Below are 9,119 nucleotides of genomic sequence, written 5' to 3'. Positions count from 1 at the left end.
ATCAGTGTATTCTTTAGAAGTACTTAGTACTTCTTTGGTTATAGTTATCACTACATTTTTTAGTTCAGAAATTATCTCTGATCTGATTTCTTCTATACCTTTCTGCAGTTGTTTCTTTGCTGCCAACACTATTATTTCAGAGATATCTGGTGTGTGAATTCCAGTCTCCTCAGTGCTAGTGTCTTCTGCATTTGTACTGGGTGGACTCGGGGCCTGATTCTGCATTTTGTTCCTTCTCTTTGTCATTTTGTATACCACTGTCTTCTGACCTTTGGTGTAGAGCTTAGAAAGAGTTATTACCTTAGCACCATGTCCAGATCTACGAAGTTCAGATTCCTCCAGGTGGGTATTTTTTGGGTCTGGCTGCTGTGCTCCACTTCTTTCTGCTGCAGGCATTAGAGTTGAACCGTTTGTGTCTCTCTGGCAAGATGTTCTGCTCCTGAATCAGCTGGGTGGATCTTGTCTCTTTGCAGGGAGTTCTGCTGAAGGGTTCCTTGCTGGGCCTGCACTCTGGGTCAAATAAAGATCCGCACCCTGGGTGGTCTCACTCACATGCAGGGCCTGGGCTCTGGGTCTATTCAGGATCCGGAAGGCCCCAGGCAGTCTCACTCACTCTCAGCGCCTGTGCTCTGCGTCTCTGTAGGTAGTTTAAAAAAGCTGGAGAAATAGATTCTAAGAGCTCACGATGGCAGATCTCTGTATCTTTCTTACTGTTTGCATTTCTGTCTCATTTTGCAGAACTTTAATGATCTTGGATACTGTATGCACAGGGTCTCTGGGGCTCAGTAATACAACAAGACCTTCCTTCCATATTTGTCATTTATTATGTTACAAAAGGAATTGATAATTTCTGATATGACCATCTGCTTTACCAACTTAGTATCATCCATACAATCAAATGCCATCAAATGAGAGTATTGGCCATTAGTCATTTTTTTAACATCAGTCTTCATTGTTTTCAGAATTATTTTTCTCCTTGGACATGCCATGCCACAAGCAGTGCATGGCCACTCGGGAACCATCATATGTGTGGGCCAGGTACACCACTGCCTCATGAGTGGCTTTGATCAGTTCTGATTGGAGTTTTGGAGCTTCATAGGTTAAAAAAGTCCAAGAATACTTTATGGGCTAATGAATGCCTAATCATAGCTTCCTTTTGAGCCACTGGAGTTAGAATCTGTTTCATTTCATCCATAATAAGCTTTAATTATAGGAGTTGTACTTCTAACACCTTGACCAGAATTTGTGTTCTGCAAACTTTACAAACTCAGATCAGAACTGATCAAAGCCATCCATGAGGTGGTGTACCTGGCCCACACACATGACGGTGCCTGAGTGACCATGTGCTGCTTGTGGTATGGCATGCCCAAGGACAGAAAAGTAATTCTGAAAACAATGATGAGCGATGTCAAAAAAGTGGCTTATGGTCAGTACTCTCATTTGGTGGCATTTGATTGTATTGATGATACTAAGCTTATAAATGTGTTCCCATAGAGCTCCTTAGGGAGCACATTCCTCAGCTCCAGAATGGCTTAGTCATTGTATGCATAATCCATAATGGCTGAGGCTTCTGCTTGCCACAACATCTTCCTCACATGGCCTTTAAAATTTCTGATTATTTTTGCAATCTGTGGTTACTTCCATACATGAGAAATTTCTTAACAATATTTCTGGAATATTTGGCTTTGCTTAATTCAACCAAAGCATCTTGTAATTCTTCAAAAGCCTGTTTTCTCTATGCTTCATTGCCATGCTGAATATAGCATAGACTCACATGAGTGGAATCATGTGTAAATGCAATAGTTTTAATTTTCCCTTGAATCAAATTCTGCAAATCACTTGTCAACTTCAGTCATTTTTCTTTGTCACAATATTTTCTTCCTTTTTTTTTTTTCAGAACCAGGGATTGAACTCAGGCCCTTGTGCTTGCCAGGGAAGCACTTATTCCACTGAGCCATCTCCCCAGCCTCTCTTTTCTTCTTAAGATTTCCCAAATGTGTTTTGCTTGAACAATGTCATAGTTGTTTTTGCCACTGAGATGCCTGGCCTGCTTTAGTTCTTTCTTCTTCTTGAACTCATCCCATTTTGGTTTCTTGGATGTTGATTCATCACTTTTAGTATCTGGCTGGAATTTTCTCTTGTTGTTGAATGTAATTGTTTGCTAAAATTTGCTTTTTGGTGCTTTGTCACTTTGTTGCTTATTTTTCAATTGTTTCACATGCTTTTCCCAGGTTTTGCAGTATTTGTCTCAAACTTCTTTCACACAACCTTAGGTCCCTTCTCTTTAACAACTATTTTGCAAGTGTCTTTGAAGAAATATAATCACTTATTTTTTGAAATTTGGTATACTTTTTTTCTGTGAAGACTTTATGCTCCTTTCTATGAGCTTTCTTCCACTTGACTTCCATCATAGCAACTCACACACATGTAAAAACTCTCAAGTTAAATTGAGAAATGAAATACTTCTATGGTAAAGAACAAATGAAGGATTTCATGATGACAAAGCCAGCCCTACACAGACTACAAAAAGGTATTCTAGATGTGGATCAAAATGACCACAACTTCAAAATGAGAATGGAAAGAATCCACCAAATAGGGTAAACATTTAAACACAGGAGAAAAAGAGGTATACAAGAGCAGGAAAATAACATGACAAACATAAGTCAATACATCATGGTTATAACTATTAATGTAAAAGACAAATGTTAAGGGGCATGAAAAATATCTAATATCTAATACCACAATCTTGACAAGAAATTTTAATACCCCTTTATCCCAAAAGAATAGGTCAAGCAGACAAAAAATTAGCAAAGAAGCAGCAGAACTAAACCAGACATTTGAACAAATGAACTTAGTGGACATATGCAGAGTGGTTCACATAACAACATCTGAAAACAAATTCTTTTCAGCTGCACAAGGGACATTTTCTAAAATAGAGCACATACTACTCCATAGGTTATGCTTAAGTATATGCAAGAAAGCAGAAATTATCCCATGTGTATCATCTGACCACAGTGCAATGAAACTAGAAATAAATGACAACCACCCCCTCACAAAAATCCCATAAACACAAGGAAATTAAATAACACTCTCCTAAGCAACCAATGGGTTACAGATGAAATCAAACAAAGAATTAAGAAATATCTATAATTCAATGAGAATTCAAGCACCACTTATAAAATTTGTCTTGATGATGCAATGAAAGCAGTTCTCAGAGAGAAATTTATACCTGTAAACTCACACATTAAGAAACAGAATGGGAACAAATAAATACTCTTAAGTGAAAGCTCAGGTGTCTAGAAAAAGAAGAGCAAACCAAGCCAAAAGCCCAAAGACAGGAGGATATCATAAAGATTAGAGCAGAAATTGATGCAATGGAGACAAATAAAACAATGCAAAAAATTAACAAATCAAAAAGCTGGTTCTTTGAAAGATTAAATAAAATTGATAAGCCCCTAGCTAATCTCATCAAAAAGAGGGAAGAAAAACTCAAATTCAAGCAATAAGGAATAAAAAGGGTGAAATTACCACAGACCCTGTGGAAATGAACAGGATAAACAAGAGCTACTTTGAAAATCTTTACTTTCACAGAATCAAAGGCATAGAAAAATGGACTGATTATAGAAAAGTACAAATTACCAAAAGTAAAGCAAGAAGATATAAGAATTCTCAATAACCCAATATTAGCCAATGAAGTTCATAATATAACAAAAAAACTTACTGACAAAGAAAAGTCCAGATCCTGATGGAGTCACATCTGAATTTTACAAGAAATTTACAAAAGATATGATTCCCATACTCCTCAAATTCTTCAATGAAATTTAAAAGGAATCAGTCCTCCCAAAATCATTCCTGGAGGTAAGTATTATAATGATGCCAAAACCAGGGAAAGATTCAACTGAAAAAGAGAACTACAGGTCAATATCCCTCATGAATATAGATGCAAAAATACTCAACAAAATCTTAGGGAATAGAACACAGCAAATCATTAAGAAGATTATACATCATGACCAGGTAAGATACATCCCACAGATGCAAGGATGGCTCAATATATGCAAATCTATAAATGTAATACACTGTATCAATAGAGCCAAATCCAAAAGCCACATGATTGTCTCAATTGATGCAGAAAAGTTTGTAGACAAATTCCAACACTAATTCATGGTCAAGACCTTACAGAAAATTGGGATAGATTGTCTTTACTTCAATCTGATAAATGTTATCTATGACAACCCAATGGCTAACATAATTCTAAATGGGGAAAACAGAAATCTTTTACTCTCAGATCAGATACAAGACAAGGATGATCTCTATCACCACTCCTGTTCAATATAGTTTTGGAATCATTAGCTAGAGCCATTAGACAAGAGAGAGAAGTAAAAGGAATAAAAATATGCAAATAAGGTAAACTATCATTATTTGTAGGTGACATGATATTCTACTTGGAAGACCAAAAAGCCCCACCAAGAAGCTATTAGAATTAATACACAATTTCAGTAGCATGGCAGGTTACAAAATCAATATTCAGAAGTCAATAGTATCAAACACACTGAGAGAGAAATTAGAGAAACAATACCCTTTACAATAGTACCACGAAAAAAAATACTTAGGAATTAATCTAACTAAAGAAGTAACAGACCAATTCAATGAAAATTACAGTACTCTAAAAAATATTGAAGAGAAAATCAGAAAATTGAAAGATATTTCTTGCTCCTGGATAGGAAGAACCAACATTGTGAAAATGGCCATACTTCAAAATTTTTATACAGATATAATCCAATCCCTATCAAAATATCACCATCATACCACACAGACCTAGAAAAATCATTCCTAATATTTATTTGGAACCAGGAAAACTCTGGAATAACAAAGGCAATCCTGAGCAACAAAGACAAGACAGGAGGCATTATAAATCCCTGACTTGAAATTATACTACAAAGCTACTGTGATAGAATCACCATGATATTGGCAAAACCATAGACCCAAGGATCAATGGAATAGATTAAAAGGTGTAGACATAACTACAAACACACTCAGCCATCTTATTTTGACAAAGGGGCCAAACATGTTCACTGGAAGAAAGATAGTCTCTTTAACAAATCGTGCTGGAAAAACTGGTTCTCTACATGCCAAAAACTAAAACTTGACCCAGGTCTCTCACCATGCATTAAAATAGACACAAAATGGACTAAAGACCTAAACATTAAAACAGAAATACTAAATCTCCTAGAGGAGAAAGTAGGTGGAAATCTTGAAGATATACGGGTAGGCAAACATTTCATCAACAAAAATCAAACTTCATGGGAAATACTTGAAAGAATTAATAACTGGAGCCTCCTCTTATTGAGTAGTTTCTGCACATCAAAAGAAAGTATCAACAGAGTGAAAAGATAACCCACAAATTTGGAAAACATCTTAACTAGTAATCACTCAGACAAAGGTCTTCTTTCTAGAATTTATAAAGAACTAAAAATCGTTAGGGTCCCAAAATTTAAAGACTAAGTCCAAAAATGGGTATCCAAGATGAATACACACTTCTCAGAGGAAGAAATACAAGAGACAAATAAGTACATGAAAAAAAGCTCTACATTACTAGCCATTCATGAAATGCAAATGTAAACAACATTGAGATGCCATCTCACCCCAGAAAGAATGGTTATCATAAAGAAATCAACCGACAACAAATGTTGGAGAGGCTGCAGGAAAAAAGTTATCCTCCACTGCTGGTGGGAATGTAGACTGGTGAAAAAATTATGGAAATCAGAGTGGAGACTCCTTACCCAAGTAGGACTGGAAATTCCATTCAATTCAGCTATATCCCCCTTCTGGGAATTTTCCCAAAAGAACTGAAAATATATCATAGTGATTCATGTGAGCCCATGTTTATAGTGGCATAATTTGTGATAGCCAAATTTTGGAAACAAACAAAATACCCATCACCTGAGGAAAGGATGAAAAACATGTGGTGTTTTTATACAATGGAATATTACTGGGCTATAAAGAAAAACAAACTCGAACCCTTTGTAGGTAAATGTATGCAACTTGAAGCTATATTCATAAATGAAATAAGCCAGACCCATATGTATAAACACCATATTGGCTCTCTATTATAAAAACTTGGAAGATGAAATAAGAACCAAAAGGTATAACACAGTTAACTGGAAAGAAAGAGAACATAAGGATTAAACATTGAAGAGAGAGAAAGGTGAAAATTTAGGAAATAAGTTATTGGAAAAACCATATTTTTATATATACAAGATGAATAAGGCAATTTTCCTAAGAATGTCCACCAGGTTTTTGAAAATAGCACTTAATGGGTAGAAATCTCACCCAGTCAATATGCTGATATCTGTGAACTCAATGTAATTGCAAGCAACTACATTGAGAACAGTAATATATAATACTAAAACCATGCTTGGAATATCTGTCAGTTTGGTCTCTAAATGTGTACTGTTTCTAATGCCATATCAATTAGTACTACACTAATTTTTAAAATATTTTTCTTAAAAAAGGTAATAAAAGAAAATGAGAAAGAATAAAAATTCAAGACTTCTTAAAATAATATGGTAATATTCAATCATATGTCTCATCTTGTGTAACTATATCTGTTAGTTTGAGCAACAGATTTGATGATAAAAATTGATAATATATCAATCACTGTTAACCAGCTATTCTTGTTCTGAAAATCTGTAATGAATGTATTGTTATATGTTACGTGGTTTCTGTCTTTGCCTTTGTTTTTCTTGCTCTTGTTTTTACTCTTCAAAATAAAAGAAAACTATGATAATAAGAAAAGGAGTTAATGATTTCTATTCTGAACTATCCACATGATATCAGCCTGTTTCTTCTATTTATGTGTTATGAAAACTTTCTTAAAAGTGAAATCTCAATAGTTTTTCCCATTAAGATTTTTTTTGTCTATATCTCTGAAGGCTTTTTATAATTTCCCTGCTTTAGAATTACTGGTACTTTCTTTAATGTTACTTTCTTGAAGTCTTTGCCCCTTGTTAAGTGTCCTGAATTCAGCCCCACACTCACAGACGTGGAATTTTCAAGTTTTATAGGCAATTACTTCCTCTTGCACACCCTCAGCCTCCCCTTGATGTCTGCCTGGGTAAGCAGCTGGTGCTAATGCTGTGCTACTGTCACTAGAACTTTAAAAACAGGCTTAAGTAGGTTTCTAATTTGAGTAAAGCATTATGCTGTATGAGGCAACAAAAATACTTTCTTCAATAAATACATTTTTCTTAATTATTTTATGCACTCCTTTGAATATGATCTGTAAGTGTGAATGTGAGAGGCTCTGGGAAAATGTAACATTTATACCTAAGCAAAAAGTGGTATAGGACACAACAATGATTTATAAAATTATTCTATGTCTTACTTTGGGTTAAAGGAATAAACACTAGGGAAGTTCAGAAGAGGTAGACATTTTCTACGCTCCTGCAATTCTTCATTCAGCATGATGGCTTTAGGGAATAACCATTTGAAGTACATAACGGCATCATTACATGAAGCCCTGAACAGCTTCTAAAAATAAACAACCATTATTGAAGTTCACATTTTTATTATACTGAGCAATTCAGCTGGATTTGAAACAATTCTGTATTGTTGACATTAATGAGATTTTTTCCCTTTGTTTTTCTTTACCCAGTGGCCAGATATCTTACTGAAATCTCAGGTGATTTTCTTTATCACAAAATGGGAATAATCTTATTTTAGCTTCTAGTATTGCAAGCATCCCACACATTTTCTTTATCAATAGATAAGATCTGCTTGGAAAGTACATAGAAAGGCAGAAAAACTATGAATTACTGCAACTTTACAGTGTCAGAAGAAATGATTCAAAATTTTATATCCTGAAATTGAAATTAGTTTGTAAGTTTATTTATAGAAGCATCCTGAATTTGATCATCGAATTAAAATGATATGTTCTTGTAACAGGTACATTGAGCAAAAGCAAAAAGGGAGTTTAAGTAGTGTATTCAGAACTTTAGAAGAGCAATTAAATGTATGTGTCACCATCAATTATTCTAATGCTGAAGTTGCTACCATTCCTTTTGTGACATGAAGAGCAGCAGGAAATATAGTTTTCTATGTACATACTTGTTGCTAATTTGTTGAATTAAGTGGATTAGAATGAAACACTAGATGGAACTTCTAAGATTCTCCTCCTAAAGAAAGATTAGCACATCATGAAATAAGATCGCTGCTTTTGCATGGTCTTTGGTAAAGGTGGTTTTAGTGTAACCTGATGAAAAGATTTTAGACCAACGTCTTATACGGGGAAATTGTTACCATCATTTCCTAACAAAATTTTTTAAATGTCTCAATAAATGTCTTCAGGGGCCAGGGAGATGGCTCAGTAGAGCCTTTTCATGGCAAGTGCAAGGGCATGAGTTCAATGCCTGGTTCCGCAAAAAAAAAATAGAAATAAAAACTTAAAAACTTAAAAATAAAATATAAATGTTTTCACTTAGTTTTTTAAAGAAGAGCTGAGTTATACATGCTCAGAAATTATAAGTAATAATTTGACAATTTCTATTAAAAGCATAGATTTATTGTGAACAAAGAAAATACTGATTTGTTTCATTTTAAATGTTTAATAACAAGTCATTTTATACTTAGATTTTTATTTATTCAATTGCAGTGACTCAGAAAGAAACTACTTGTTTATAGTGAACCCAATGACTTAGAGAAGTGACCCAATAATGAGGCAATTTCATTTCTGTTTAGAGATGAAGGATAACAGATTTTTTCATATCTGCAATTTCTATTAATTGGTTTGAAGTATTAAAATAACTATAAAATATCTCAAATAGTTCATTCTCCTTGTGTTCTTTTTTATTACCTATAAGAATTGTTACTCAAAGGTTAACACATCATATAAATGGATATCAATCCACTTAGTGGAGTAAGTTTAAAGCTTAGACATTTCTAACATAAGGTGACTATAACAATTTGGAATTTAAAAATTTAGAGTTAAAAATCTTGACAAATAAGTACTCAGACAAAGGTCTGCTCTCTAGAATTAATAAAGAAATAAAAAACATCAGGGCCCCAAAATTTAAAGACCTCATCCAGAAATGGGCATCTGAGATGAACACACACTTCTCAGG

At 34.4% G+C, this 9,119-nt stretch overlaps 1 pseudogene; it reads right to left on the bottom strand.

Moving 5' to 3' along the window:
• Window positions 1-9,119, bottom strand: part of LOC101577529 — a 40,930-nt pseudogene that overhangs the window by 13,861 nt on the left and 17,950 nt on the right.

Source organism: Octodon degus, unplaced genomic scaffold, assembly GCF_000260255.1.
Source record: "Octodon degus isolate 3935 unplaced genomic scaffold, OctDeg1.0 scaffold00191, whole genome shotgun sequence".
Lineage (NCBI taxonomy): Eukaryota > Metazoa > Chordata > Mammalia > Rodentia > Octodontidae > Octodon > Octodon degus.
Note: the sequence above shows the minus strand (reverse complement) of the source record. Positions and strands in the feature narration are given on the sequence as shown.